Here is a 16,295-nt window from a genome sequence, read left to right on the forward strand (position 1 = left end):
AGAAGGCAGACCTATGGCAACAGATAGCCACTGCTGTCTCAGCCTTGGGTGAGGAGAGGCGCACAGTACAGGACATAAAAAAAATGTGGCAGGACGAAAGGCAGAGTGAGAAGGAGAAATACTCCAGGATTGAATTAAGCAGGATCCTCCCTGCTGCATGCCCTGGACCCCGCATCTGTCTCACCCCACTGGAGGAGGATATCCTTACAACAATACACCACCACTTGGTCCATGGGCTGCCTGTCAGTGACGTCTGCTACGTGGTACCAGGTAAATGGAATGAAAAGAAAAAGTGCATGAAAAGATTGTCTGTGTTACACTGTCATTGTGATTATGGAACTTGTCCAAAGTGTATATAAAAATATAGTCAGTCAGAGACTCATGTGTCACCCTCTACGTAGCACCACAAGTCCCAGAATCCTTTGCATCAGAAAAGGCTAATCCATCCCCCCTATTAAAAACATGGGCACAGTACTGCTGCCATACATACACAACCCTGCTGATTCAATAACTGTTCATATTGACTGAAAATGTGCAACGATATATGGAAATGCTAAATAAAGTTAAAAAAACAAAGTAGCAATTGACAAATATAAGCAGGGAAGCACCAGTACCAATGTGACATGCAATTCAACCCTTGCGCAAACACGGATGCGTCACGTTTAGATGGTGGTGCACTGTGGTGCAGGGATATACAGATGTGTGTTGAATCTAATGGTGTGTAGGGGGGGCTTTGCTGGAGTCGTGTCGCAAGTGCGATGCAACTACAATAATGTCCATGCACTGCCCATACCTAACCTGCTGCACCACTCCTTACGTCTGCTTCAAGCAGGCGTAAGGTTGCGTCCCAGCGGCCTGTGAAAAGTGACTCTGTGAAATCTTGTAGATTTCATTGAATCACTTGTACGTGGCATATCCCAAAGGAATGCCCACCCTGGCTACATCAAAGCTGACGCATGTTCAATGTTACGCAGGGCCTCACAATGTGACGCTTCACCATAGAAGCGCCACGTTGCGAATAATTCTAAATGTGTTGTCTGTTGTACAACACCGTTGTGTCACAGAAGTGATGCAACAGCAGTGTAAATTTAATTCAAGGGGCTTGTAAACCTGCCACAAATACTCCAAGAAGTACATCACCCTGTGCCAGCCTAAATCACAAAGCAGAAGGTGAGAGTATCATCAGATGTAAATATGTCATACACATATTCTGTTGTCCATTTTCCACTCTTCCACGCCATTACATCCCCAACACACCCCTGCTCCTACCTGCCCCGTCTGTGGCAGTACTTCACAACACTGTTAGCATGCAGAAGATATGGACAAATACCCGGAAAGTTACACAAGCACATTTCCCATTTGTTTACTTTTCTCTCTTCTCACCCATTGACACATCCAACCAGAGCACAGACAACTGCAGTAGCAGAGGTCACCGCATCTAATGGGAGGAATCGGCAACGTACAGAGGAAGGCATGACAACCACACCAACTGGTAAGCCAAACTGGCCAGGAGATGGTCAAAATGCATACATTGTCAGGAGGGACAAATAGTGCCCACCTATGTAAGTCAACCAGTGACGCAAAATTTGCTTCATTACAATTGGAGTTGTCAATGGACATTAACCTTTACCATATGACATTTGTGAACAGCCAAATATAAAATGTCTTGGCTCATCATACCTTTGTAATTGTGGTACCCAACATGTATTTCACCAACAGACCCAGACCGGGGAAACCAATCCTGTAATCGAGGGCCACAACTAGTCAAAAGGGGGTACCCACTATATTGTAATAGTGTCTGTAGACCTAATCAAGAAATTGTATTTGCACAGATATGGAAATGAAAAACAAACAGTGGGACACCCCCGCGCCGCACGGCCACCAGCTGCTGCGTGTGCCCCTTGCCTGCCCTCTGCCTCGCTGCCTGCCTCGTTTGCCGGTTGCCGGCTGCCTCCGCTGCTGTTGTTTTTGCCTTGTTTTTTCTGTAATTTGTGCCTGTTTTATTTTATTTCATTGTGCCTGTGTTTTGGTTTTCCTTCCTTGTTGTCCGCCTACCTCGCCGCCCTCCGCCCTCCCTTCCCGCCACCGCCGCTTTTCCCCGCCCCTTTTTCTTTCTGTACCCTCCCCGCTCCCGCCTCCCAGCTGCTCCGCCCACCCGCGCACTTCGCCTTAAATGGCGACCGTGCGAACGCGCAGCGGGTGCGCCGTTTGTGCGCCGAAGGCGCGCCAAAGGTAAGCCCGTCTACGCCCGTCCGCGCCTGGACCGCGCCCAGTGCCAGGACCCCTGGCCCACGAGGACCCCGACCGACCCGCCTGACGTACTCCGCCGCCACCCTCACCGCTCTCAACACCGGCCGACTCCCAGATTGCCATCAAGCCACTCCACGACGTACCCACGGACCTTTCAGCTGCCACGCCTGCAAGTTCACCTGCATCTGGACCAGCCTCGCACCAGCACCCGCCAAGTCGAACACCAGCAGCACCCACCTCAAGTGCATCCTGCTCAACGCCCGCTCCGTCCACAGACACGCCATCGAACTCTGGAACCTTCTAGACGCCACAGCCCCTGACGTTGCCTTCCTCACGGAGACCTGGATGAACGCCTCTTCAGCTCCCGACATCGCCATCGCTATCCCAGAGGGCTACAAGATCGTCCGGAGGGACCGAAACGCCAACCAGATGGGAGGAGGCATCGCCATCATCCACAGGAACACCATCCGTCTCACGACCAGCACCGACAACACCCTGACCAGCGCCGAACACCTGCATTTCCAGATCCACACCAACCCGAACACCACCCTCAGAGGCACCCTGATCTACCGACCCCCTGGACCACGCACACAATTCAGCGAGGACATCGCCGACTTCGTCAGCCCGCATGCCCTCCCCTCCGCTGACTACATCCTCCTGGGAGACCTCAACTTCCATCTGGAGAACAACAACGACCGCAACACCAGCACCCTGCTCGACAACCTCGCCAACCTGGGACTCAAGCAACTGGTGTCCACCCCCACCCACCTCGCCGGACACACACTCGACGCAGTCTTCTCTTCCAGCACAGACATCGACTTCAGCCACGCCACAGAGCTTCAATGGACGGACCACAGCTGCGTCCACTTCACCTTCAAGAGAACGATGACCCACCAACACCAGCAACAGGCCGCCCGCAGAAGCTGGAACAAGATCACGGCAGACCAGCTCGCCACCTCCCTGAGCCAGCACCCTCCTGCCAGCTCAGCGAACCCCAGCCCGGCCGCCGACAACCTCACGAAGTGGATCAGCAACTGCGCGGACGAACTCGCCCCACTGAGGACCCCGCCTAGCAGACCCGGCAGCAAGAAGGCCCCATGGTTCACCGACGAACTCAAGAGCTCCAAGAAGAACTGCTGAGCCCTCAAGAAAGTCTGGAGAAGGGAACCGACACCGGACAACAGGACCTCCTTCAAACTTGCCACCCGGAAACACCACCAGCTGATCCGCGCCGCCAAGAAAACAGCATTCAAGGACCGGTTGGACAACAACGCACACAACTGCAAGGAACTCTTCAACATCGTGAAAGAGCTTTCCAACCCCAGCGCAGGAAACAACGACATCACCCCATCGCAAGACCTCTGCAACTCCCTCGCTTCATACTTCCACAACAAGATCGCGGACATACACAACAGCTTCAACAACCAACCAACGCACACCATGACCGAACAACCACCCCCCACCACCACCCTCCACGCCTGGACCCCGATCAGCACCGAAGACACCATCCGCACGATGAACTCCATCCACTCCGGATCACCGACCGACCCCTGCCCTCACCACGTCTTCAACAAGGCCGACGCTGTCATCGCACCCCACCTGCGAGACATCATCAACACATCCTTCGACACCACCATCTTCCCTGAGAGCTGGAAACACGCCGAACTCAGCGCTCTACTCAAGAAACCAACAGCGGACCCCACCGACCTCAAGAATTACCGCCCCATCTCGCTCCTCCCGTTTCCAGCCAAAGTCATCGAGAAGACCGTCAACAAGCAGATGGCCGCCTTCCTCGAGACGAACGGATCCCTCGACCCCTCACAGTCCGGCTTCCGAGCCAATCACAGCACCGAGACCGCCCTCATCGCCGCCACCGATGACATCCGAGCCCTGATGGACAATGGAGAAACAGCGGCCCTCATCCTCCTAGACCTCTCCGCGGCATTCGACACGGTCTGCCACCGCACCCTAGCACGGCGCCTCAGCAACATCGGAATCCAGGACAAGGCGCTGGAATGGATCATCTCCTTCCTCGACGGAAGAACACAGAGAGTCCGCCTACCACCGTACAAGTCAGAGGCCTCCGAAGTCATCTGCGGCGTCCCCCAAGGATCATCTCTGAGCCCCACCCTCTTCAACGTCTACATGAGCCCCCCCGCGGCCATCGTACGCAAACACAACCTCAGCATAATCTCCTACGCCGACGACACCCAGCTGATCCTCTCCCTGACCAACGACCCCGCCGCCGCCAGAGCCAACCTGCACGAAGGGATGAAAGAGGTAGCCGAGTGGATGACGACCAGCCGCCTGAAACTGAACTCGGACAAGACGGAGGTCCTCATCCTGGGCTCCTCACCCTCCGCCTGGGACGACTCCTGGTGGCCTCCCGCCCTGGGCACCGCACCCAAACCGACAGACCATGCACGCAACCTGGGCTTCATCCTGGACTCCTCCCTCTCCATGACCAGGCAAGTCAACAACGTCTCCTCGGCGTGCTTCAACATCCTACGCATGCTACGGAAGATCTTCTGGTGGATCCCCACCGAGACCAGGAAGACCGTCACCCAGGCCCTCGTCACCAGCCGACTGGACTACGGCAACGCCCTCTACGCCGGTACCACCGCCAAGCTCCAGAAGAGACTCCAGCGGATCCAGAACGCCTCAGCCAGACTCATCCTCGACATCCCACGAACCAGCCACATCTCCGGACATCTGAGAGACCTTCACTGGCTCCCCGTCAACAAAAGAATCACCTTCCGCCTCCTCACCCACGCACACAAAGCCCTACACGACCAAGGCCCGAGCTACCTCAACAGCCGAGTCAACTTCTACGCTCCCAAACGCCACCTCCGATCAGCCAACCACGCCCTCGCCGCCGTCCCCCGCATCCGAAGAGCGACTACAGGAGGAAGGTCCTTCTCCTACCTGGCCGCCAAGACCTGGAACTCCCTCCCGACCGACCTGCGCCTGACCCAAGACCACCTCTCCTTCAGGAAGAAGCTGAAGACCTGGCTGTTCGAGCAGTAGCGGCACCCCCCCTCCCCCCCAGCACCTTGAGACCCTACGGGTATGTAGCGCGCTTTATAAGTGTCACTGATTGATTGATTGATTGATTGAGATACCAGTCTCTGTAGTATTGACAATGCATACACTGTCCAACTTCAAATCTTTCCAACATACATTAAAATGCACAGTCCACACAGCTGGTCATGTACTGCGTACATTGGATGGATAATTTTCTGGGCATCAACAAAACACGATGGTGGACCTTACCTCTATATTCGTAGCCATGTCATTGTGATATAGGTAGCATCAAGGTAGTGGGCCAGTTCTAAGTTATATGTGGGATCACTCATTACATTATGTATTACACACTTCTGCAACGGTGGTGCCCACAACTGCTTGTGCCCGTCCTCTGTGCCAGAAATTGAATGCATCACATGTGGCAGCAGGAATGTAAAGTTGCAAAACACACATACATTGTAGGTACAATGCGCTCCTCCCAGAATCAAAGACGCACACTGACTCCTGCTACTAGTTTGGACTTGACATCTGTCCAGGGACCACACACTGCTTCGGTGCTGGGCCAAGGTAAGTCAACCTGGCTGAATGCTCATTAATTGTGCCTTTCACCTCCACCGTATGTGTTGTACAACACTGTTGTCCTGCATCACAATATGCTCACATAGGGCATTTGAACATATGGCCGATCAGACCCTGGTGGCAAATGAGAGGCTGACACAAAATGTATGCCAAGTGTGTGCAGAATGGACATACAATAGAACAATGTGTCATATGAAATGACCAAAACACAACAGGCTTGCAATTCAATGATAGGATAAATCCCTAGCAAAATGTACATGGTCAAATCAAAATGAAATTGGTATGGTTAAGGCACACACTGGGGCCAGGTGTGTACCTTTGAGATGGGTGTAGGGGCTGCTAAGGTGACTCTTCATGCCGTTACACCTGCAAAATGAATTGGCTGAAGAGCAACACGATAATCCAGTGCAGGCTGGAAACCTCAAAGATTCTCACCTCATCTGCAATGTGTCATCATAACCAAATGTTGTTTTCTGCTTGCCTCCCTTCTATCGTATTCAAATGTATAGGTGAGTGTTTGACATTTGAGGTTTGGATGTCTACTGCACAAGACACCATCCGTTGTCATGTAAGTAGTACCATATTGGTGGAAATGGAGTATGGGAATAGAGAACACTCAAAGGATGGACATTAGTATTTCTGTGTTCTCTCATTCAAAAATGAGCTGTGTGACCTCATGGGTAAGGAAGCACAAATGGGCAACATCATGTCCCTGACAACTGCACATCTCACACATGAACTCCTTCCTGACTTGTTAACAGGGAACATTACACCAATGAAAAAAGTTAGTGTCAATGGTAAAGGTAAAATCAGAGTGATGCAGATGAGTCTGGATCATTTATCCCCTTCCTTGAAATATCAGTAACCTTCTCATACAAGTTTGTCAGTTGTTGTGTCATCTTATTGATGTCAGTGCTGCATGGTTGTAACAGCTGGCAAATGCTGCTTGTGAGCATGTGACATGTAAAGTCAACGAGCTAAACATGCTGCACATCGTCCTTGATTACCAGCAAAAGGTTAATGAGAATGACATGTTGGCTCATATCTACAATCTGTTGTACTAAAACATGGACATGTATTTCTCAACACAGGTGCTGACAGGATGAGACCACTGCAGCGGACACCATCCCGGGGTTTGCATGACATTCTGGCTGCAGCTGTGAAACCGTTGCGCACCTGTCCTTCAGGTAAATCGGGCATGAGGTGTGTCACCAGCTTAGATTACTAAGCCATGACAGAGATCGAGATCCCCTTCTGCATGGAATCAACAGTCGTTGTTTACAAAGTGAAATACAAACCAGGAGTGTCACATATGCCTGTCTGTCAATTGGTGATGCAGATCATTGAGAATGTTGTTTCTACCCTCTACAGCTATGTATACAACAACTATGAGGAGACAGGTGCAGCAGGATACACCAGGGGAGAACGCGAAGGGACAGAGAGTTGTGGCTGGAGCTGGTGAGTTAGATAGTATTATGTACATCTCCGTGTAACACCTCAGTGCTATGGTGTGAGCGGTCATTTGTGATGGTACCCTAACCAGATCACATGATCCTCATCTGTTGATGCAAAGTACAATTAATACAACCCTGGTGTTGCAGCACATTTAATACCTGGTCAATCACTAATACGGTTGCGACCTCTGTGTTTCAGTTGATGCTGAGGGAGAGGATGGCAGACCAACAACCAGTGCTGGCTGACGGGGAATCAGAGGGAGGAATCCCCTGATCCTCCAGGCAGTAATGTTGGCAGCAAGTCATGCCCAAAAGGAGGATCAAGAACATGAGGACGTTGACTTTGACAAGGATGATGACCACATATCCATTGACTCCGTGGATGACGATACTGATGTCATGGCATCATATCCTCTGCCAAACAACTGTCGTCTGCCTCCTCTCAAACAAACAATAGCATGTCCTCAGCATAGATCAAACCAGTCACGGCTCCCACACATCCAATCACAGACTTCACTCCCTCACAGCCCTTACGTCCGGGACCGACATGGTGGTTCCCCTACCCGCTCTTCCCTACGCAGTGTATCCCTGCTATGCTCTCTACCATCTGTGGGAAGTATCAACCCTGTTGTGGTGCAGGTATCCCCTGGGCACCCTCCTCCTGCCCACTGTCTTCCACTTGCCCCCCTCCTGTTGTTGGACCTTCTCATCTCATCCCTGGAAGACACCTGCAGAGGGGGCCTGCACATGGAGATAGTGGCCAGTGGGAGCAAGACTTCTACCAACAGCAGGCAGATGTGAGGCAGGACATTCGTGCCATAGGGGCAACCCTGTCAGTCATGCCTGGGTCCCTGCAGGACATGGTCCAATTCCCTCAGGAGGTGGTCAGGGTGGGCCAAGTTTTGGATAGGATGGATAGCACTTGGCAAGAAATGTCTAGGAATATTACAGACCTGATATCCATCCAAAGGAAAAAGAGTGCAAGACACCATGCCTTGGCCATGAGGATGATGGAGGGCATGGTGAGAGTAATCCAAAGTCTTCCTTCACGGCCAACGCAGGGAGGGGAACAATCATATCGGCCTGCACATCCACACACCTGTAACACCAACTGTACAGCACCACAGCAAAGGTACACAAACACACCAGCACCCTGAACAGGCACCCCACCACCTGCACAAACAGCACCAACCTCCAGACAGTCACTCCCACCACCCCTGCCACCTGCACAAATACCACCAACCTCAGGACAGTCACTCCCATCACCCTCACCACCTGCACAAATACCACCAACCTCTGGACAGTCACTCCTACCACCCCCACCACCTGCACAAATACCACCAGCCTCTGAACAGTCACTCCCACCACCCCCACCACTTGCACAAACACCACCAACCTCTGGACAGTCACTCCCACCACCCCCACCACATGCACAAACACCACCAACCTCTGGACAGTCACTTCCACCACCTGCACAACCAGCCCTTGTCCAGGCACAGACACCAAATGTGCAGACACCATCTGCACCTGCACCTCTTGATTACCTTGTACAACACCCACATGCACGAAGGTGACAAGCTCAACCTCACCCCTCACCGCGTTCATCACCCCCACTTTTGAGGAAACGCAAACACGATCGCCAGTGACATTCACATGGCCAATTTGTCTTGGGCTCCTTAGGTGTATAGTGAAAATAAAGCTCTACAAAAGTAATATCCTGTTGTGTATCATGTCCTGTCTAACGATGTAGGCATGTGTGTGTGTGTGAGACAGTTACAAGTGTAACACATCATAGCAACACGTTGTTATGTGCATAGCATTTGACTCACAAAATATGTGACATTCAAGATGAAGTCAAACCAGTTAAACAAAGTAGAATTCATCAAAGATATTTATGTAGGAACAAAAAATAACCGTCCGTTTGGAAGGGAGAAAGGAAAACAAATGATGATCCTAATGCAGAAGGAGAAGGGAACTTGGATTGGGGTGGGGCAAAACTAATATAATACGTCACGGAGCGTCAGGGAAACCAGTCTATTAACAAGGGGAAAGAGAAATCTTCGACCAGAACAATATCTCAGTCCAAAAGTCAAGTGTCTTTCTGGTCATCCTCCAGGGCTACAATGTCTAGATCCTCAGGGTCTGACACATCCACACGGCTGACTGGTGCAGGAACAGGCACCCCACGGGCACGTGACACACGAGGAGTACGGGGGAAACCGTGTGGGGCAATGACAGGGGGACACATTGACGGTGGTATGGAAAAGGATTTGGGAGACAAAAGACGACATGGCTGTGCTCAGGGACTGGATGTGGGTGCCAAGGTTGTCCATAGATTGGACAAGGTCCGCTCGCATCGTGCGTATCTCGAGACACACTTGAAGCAAGATGAGAGCGGACATGTCAGGTTGACCCTCGACCATCCAACTCAAGTCCCCAGGCACAGCCACAGGGGGAACAACACCGGGAGTGGTCGGTGGTGGACAGAAGGGATGTGGTGCCTCTGGTCCAGAGCTGATGTGTTCCGCTTGGCGGCTACGAGGAGGGGGACAGGTTTCAGGGGATCGAGCTGGAGCCCCCAATGGCATGGGGGACTCTAGAGGTAGAGAGGGGCAGATGGCAGGCCCAGATTGAACGTTGGCCTGCCCCGGGGACACCTCTTCGTGACACACTGGTGATGAGTGTGTGGGTGAGGGGCTCTCCATCACTTCATGGTCCGAGGTGTCCAGTCCTTCCCCCCCTACAATGTCCACAGCCTCCACCTGGGACGTAGTACCAGAGTCGTGTTCTTCCTCATACCGGGTGGGCGCAACCTCCTTGCCAGCAGATGTTGAGGTCCCCTCCTCCTCCTCTTCTTTCTCGCTGGTGGAAAAAGGGTGTAGCCGCCGGCAAACTGATGTCCTCCTGCTCCGGACTTGTTCCTGCGTATCTTCTGTCTCACCAACCGTGCCTGCAGAAGTGTAAGCAAAATCCTGATGTGGTAGTTGTTTCATGCAGGATGATACACATACATAGATGAGCCAAGGTCAGATTTTGTTCTCCTCTGATCACACTCTACAGTTGTCAGGGGCCGATTTACATCTTCTGGCGCATCTCTGCTAATCAGCAGAGGTGTGCGAGAAGAGTTGTGACGCATCTGTCCACCCGTGCGTCACCCCTGCTGGCACTTGGGTGGGCAGATGCGTGACGCATCCCCGGTGAAATAGCGGCGCTTTGCTGGAGTGGCGTGGCAAGTGCGACCCCGCTCCAGCAAGGCTCGGGGGTGCACGATCGCTAACCTGCTGCATCAATCCTTACACCTGCTTCAAGCAGGCTCAGAGTTTTGACACAGCATGGCCCTAAATGTGACTGAGTGAAATCTTGTAGATTTCACTCAGCCACTTTTAGGAGGCGTTCCTGCACCGGATGCATCACGTTGTAATTACCCAGCAGCATGGCGCTTTGTATGCTCCGCCGCTGCGTCACAAAAGTGACCCAATGGCAGTGTAAAAGAGGCACAAGTGCCTTGTAAATCTGCCCCTCAGTCCTTATGGACTTAATGGGGGTTGGGAGGACACTGCCTCACAGTCCCAGCACCGTTCGCCCCTTTGCATCCTGGTAAATGCAGTGCCAGTTCAAACTTACTTCTAAATCATCTGGGGTTGCTGGAAATGCTGCCAGGTTCCTCTCAGGTCACAGTACCACTCACAGGCACACAGTAAACCCAGATGATTTTTCTTTGCTCTCTAAAACTGCTGCTCTCTACTGATGAAGCACTCAATCCAGAAACATGTGTCTAGAAATATACAGCAATGTCTGCACCAACTTTGGTGAATGACTCCAGATAATTTTGAAGTAAGTTTGAACTGTGTACTGCATTTACCAGGTTGCAAAGGGGCGAACTGTGCTGGGACCGTGAGGTAGTGTGCTCCCAACCCCCATTCTGTTTATGAACTTACATTACATGTATGTTCACAGTAATATCCTGAATTGAGTTTGACATGGACATCTCATGTGTATTGTTGTGGCTTACGCAATTTTTTTGGGCCAAACTTCAACCTTGGCTTTCTTGTGATCTGTGTTAGCGTCCTGTCACTGCTACATGTGCCAGTTCAAAAACCAGTCCACCAAAGGAGAACATGAAGAGTCCAGATTTAATAGATTTTGGCCATTGATATGGATTTGCAGCTATTTAATGTCTGGACAAATGTCATCTGCTTTGTAGCATTTTATGGGACAAGCCGAATGTGGGTCACACATCCACATAACGTCTGGACTACTCCTCTAGCTACATTGTGAGTCTAGCCTTTTGCTGTCCCCACACATCAATCCAGTGCCATATATTGGCTTTGTTGACTCAAAAGGTAGTGCAGTACACCAGTGAACAGTGGTGGGTGGTTGTGACAGCTACCTATACATGTAAAATTTCATACAGGCCACTGAGGGTGAGACGTCTGTCAGTGGACACACCTTGCAAATTTAGGAACACTTAAGAGTGATGCCAGAATCTCAAAGTCTGTCTTGACTCCATGGCACATGATGATCTGTCTCAATTGGAACCCATTGGAACCCAACTCTTTCTCAAAGTCTGTCTTGACTCCATGGCACATGATGATCTGTCTCAATCGGAACCCATTGGAACCCAACTCTTTCTCAAAGTCTGTCTTAACTCCATGGCACATGATGATCTGTCTCAATTGGAACCCAATTGGAATCCAACTCTTTCTGGCATATTTTCGGGCCGCAAATTCCGAAAATAAACTGGAACACATCATTACAGACAGGCAATGTTATACAGGAAATGGGAGACACGAAATACATCACAGGAAGTAGTTGGCAGCCATTTTGTATTCATCCTGGTCCATCCACAATCAGTAATCAAATCCACTGCCATCCTGTTGTTCTGATGTAGGAAAATGTGAAATGACAGTGCAGGTGTGAATCATGAATATGTATCAAAAGGGGGAACAGATCATTTCATGACATTTCTGCACAGACAGGTGGGGGGGCTGGCACAACATCAAACCCCTGTTTCCTTTTCTCATACTTTGCATTATGTGACATGTAGTCTATATTGAGTGCTCAGTATCAGAGTTGTGTGATGTGTTACGTAACATTGGTGTGGAGCAGTGTGGATATGTCACAGACACATGGAGGCAGATTTACGAGCCCTGTATGCCACATTTGCGCCACATTTGCCTCACTTTTGAGACGCAGCAGCAGCGCAAAGCCAACGCCATGCTGTAGGGTATCTTCAACGTGACGCATCTGGGAAATATGTCATGTTGTAAGGCCCTGCGCCACAGTTGAGCGTTCCTGCTCGGGGGGGGCGTTCCAGCACACGAACGCCTCCTAAAAGTGGCAGAGTGAAATCTACAAGATTTCACTCAGTCACTTTAATGGCCATGCTGCATCAGAACCCTGCACCTGCGTGTAGGAGGCATAAGGGTTGACGCAGCATGTTAGGCATAGGGTTACCGCTTGCCTTCCTGGAGCTGCGTTGCGCTTGCAACGCAACTCCAGCAGTGCTTCACCTTTATGGCAGCATATGCGTCACGCTTCTGTCTATACTTGCCCCTTAGCGCACCGCATTGTAAATTCGGCGCATCCATGATGGCGCTAGGGGTGTCTGCTGTGAGGCACAATAACTGGGGCATTCCTGCTGATATGCAGGGATGCACCAGTTATTGTAAATCTGACCCATGGTGCCTGATTCTCCCATGACATCATCACTCACATTCAGGGCCCATAATTTGTGGAGGAGTCAAATCTGTTGAGGTCACAGGCCTGAGTTGCAACCTTTTGTGATTTGGTGACCCATCCTTATGAGGTCCAGGTATGTCTCTCAGGACATGTATTGTTTGTCATCAGCATGAATAGTTGGTTTTAGGGATGTCCACTACACTGATCGCTGACATGGGCACATTACCTGAGGCAACCTCCACCTTTTGACTACTGTCAGCGGCTGTGATTTGCATGCAGTTAGTGTGGCTTGCAAAGTCGTCTCAGGGTAGGATTTATTGACACTGTCGTGTCCATCCAAGTTTCATCATTGACAACAGACAGCAAACCACATGTTGTCCGTGACACTACAAGTTGCTCATGTGAAAAACGTGGCAATGAGCTGATCACGGACTTGCATGCCCTGACGTCGGTCATGTGCAATGGCCCGGTTTCCTACATTCAGAGCTAGCCGAGGTTCCAGAGGCATTTGTAAGCCATGCATGAAAGCAATGTTGTGCAAAACACAACAGGCTAATATGATCTTGCACATGACTTCTGGGGAGTACAGAAGCACATCCCCTGTACGGTCGAGACATCTGAATCACAACTTCAACAGACCAAAAGTGCGCTCTATGATGGCTCGAGTACGTATGTGTGCCCTATTGTACCTACGCTGAGGTACAGTGTTTTCACACCTGTAAGGGGTGAGGAGATATAGGGAGAGTGCATACCCAGCGTCGCCTGAGGAGGGAAGAAAGGGCAGTTGTTAACATTTCACTCTTTGACTTGCACAGAACATGATCTATACGTTCGTGCATGCAGTGTCTGTTGGGCCATGATTCTTATTCTACAATGGTTAATATTGGGGAGCCTTCAGACATTGCAATGACACATATCACTCATTTTTAGTGCTTCAGTAGCCACATGTTACCAAATTCTCTAGCAGCCATACGCCGGGCAAGAGGTGACATGCAGAATATGAAGCTGTCATGTGTACTGCCTGGGAACACTGCATGCACATTTATGAACCTCCCACTGGCATCACAGACAGCTTGCACATTGATGGAATACCGTCTGCGTCTGTTGTAGAAGATGTGTGCAATGTGGTGGGGTGGCTGAAGGGCCACATGGGTGCAATCAATTGTGCCCAGCACACGTGGGAATTGAGCAAGGAGATAAAAATCACTTGCTGCCGTTTGTCTTATGGCCAGTGTATGTGGCATTTGTATGTAGTTGGGGGCTCTAGCAGTGATGCATTTCAGTACCTGATGCAGGCACCGTGACTGGATCGGCTGGGAAATGCCCACATGGTCACTGGAGTCCCTTTGGAAGGACCCAGTGGCAAAGAAGTGGAGAGCAGAAAGGATCTTGAGATATGCTGGTATTGCATGTGAGCAGCAGGTCACAGAGGCAAGTTCCTGCTCCCACTCACATACCATATCCAAGATGACTTCAGGAGGGAAACGGTACCTGGCCCATACATCCTGGCTGGACATTCCAAATAGGTTGATCCTCTGTCTGAAGATCCTCTCTGCTCTCCTCCTCCTCCTCAAGGAGTTTTGCCGCATGGCAAGGGGCAGTGCTACAAACACATTCAGAGACATCCTGAAAGGGTTTGTTTGTGTCTGCTCTGCATTCATACATGCTGCAGGGTTGGGATTAGCTGCAGTGTTTCAGCTGATCCATGATGGGCGATGGTAGGTACTTGAACAGGTGTTTACCCATGGCTAACATGACCAACTGCCAAAAATTGTATCTTCCGGCCCACAATCGTGAATTACGGGCTGGATTTGGAATTTATGGCGCTTTGCCGTAAATTACGGGCCGGAATCGTAATTACCGCCGGGGAGCTGTAAATTCCGGCTTGGCGTTAGTCTATTCTGTGAATACAGAGAGTAGTAAGTTCATTCTGTGAATCCCGAGAGTAGTAAGTTCATTCTAAGTTCATTCTGTGAATACCAGAAGCAGTAAGTGTATTATGTGAACACCAAATGGTAGTAAACTTAGGACTTAGTCTTAAGTTCATTCTGTGAATCGGGCCCTGCATTTGCATTTCCAGCAGAAGACTGTCAGTTGACTCCCCAGGGTGGCACCATTAATTTCCCATGAATAATTAGAGTGATAAAGTTCTTTAGCAAACTTAAAAGAGGCACTCCTGGACACCCCTTTGTTTGACTATTAGATGTTGGATTTAAAGCCTTGCCTGTGGAGCAGACTGAAGTAAATGATCATTGGGTTGTTAATGGTGCTATGAAACCAGCTGTTTAAAATACATGTGTGCCATTGTTTGTCAATACAATGTTGACTCGTTCTCCTCTTACTATCTGTAACTGCATTGCTGAAATATGCTGTACTGTTTTTATTGATTTTGTTCAAAAATCAATAAAATTGAATATAAAAAAGAAAATGGGAGGAGAAATATGAGTTTAAAGTGGCACATTTACTAACATCCTAGTCACAAAAAACAGTTGCAAGTGGCACATCAACATTTTGCAGCCGGTATTTATTTTTACAAACCAACATATGTATTAATAGGTCTGAACAACCTGCCTAATTAATTCGTTAGGCAGGTCACAATATGTGACCCCCAGCATTTGGCCACCATCACAGGAATGGAAGCTTTCAGAGGAAATGTGATTGCTTTCCAAAACAAAATGTTTTATTTTTATTAAAGCAGCATGAGTTTCTTGAAGAAATTACAGTTGCAAACTGTTGATACATGCATACCAACTCGCAATTTAGAAGGAACTACCCCCTTCCAGATTGCAATTTGGTATGGATCTGTAGCCCCATTTTGAAAAAACTTCTCCTAAACACAAAAGGGGTTTGTACTTTAGAAAATGGGATTTTGAATTTACAAATCCTCTGATGTTCTGAATCACAGGGCTTTCTACCTCAAATTCCCGCATGGTGGGCCCAATTCACAGAATGAACTTAAGACTCAATCCTAAACGTACTACTTTTTTGGTATTCACAGATTGCACTTACTACTTTTGGTATTCACAGAATGAACGTATTACTTTTGGCATTCACAGAATGCACTTACTACTTTTGGTATTCACAGAATGAACTTACTCATTTCTGTATTCACAGAATTTAGGACTCCTAACTTTAGGACTCCTAAATGCCTTCTGTGAATACCGAAAGTCTTAAAATTAGGATTTTTCTCAATTTAGTAGTAGTAAAGTTAGGACTACTAACTTTAGGATGCCTAAATGCCTTCTGTGAATGCCGAATGTCTTAAAATTAGGATTTTTCTCAATTTAGTAGTAGTAAAGCTAACTT

This window comes from Lissotriton vulgaris, chromosome 11 (genome assembly GCF_964263255.1).
Source record: "Lissotriton vulgaris chromosome 11, aLisVul1.2, whole genome shotgun sequence".
Taxonomy (NCBI): Eukaryota; Metazoa; Chordata; class Amphibia; order Caudata; family Salamandridae; genus Lissotriton; species Lissotriton vulgaris.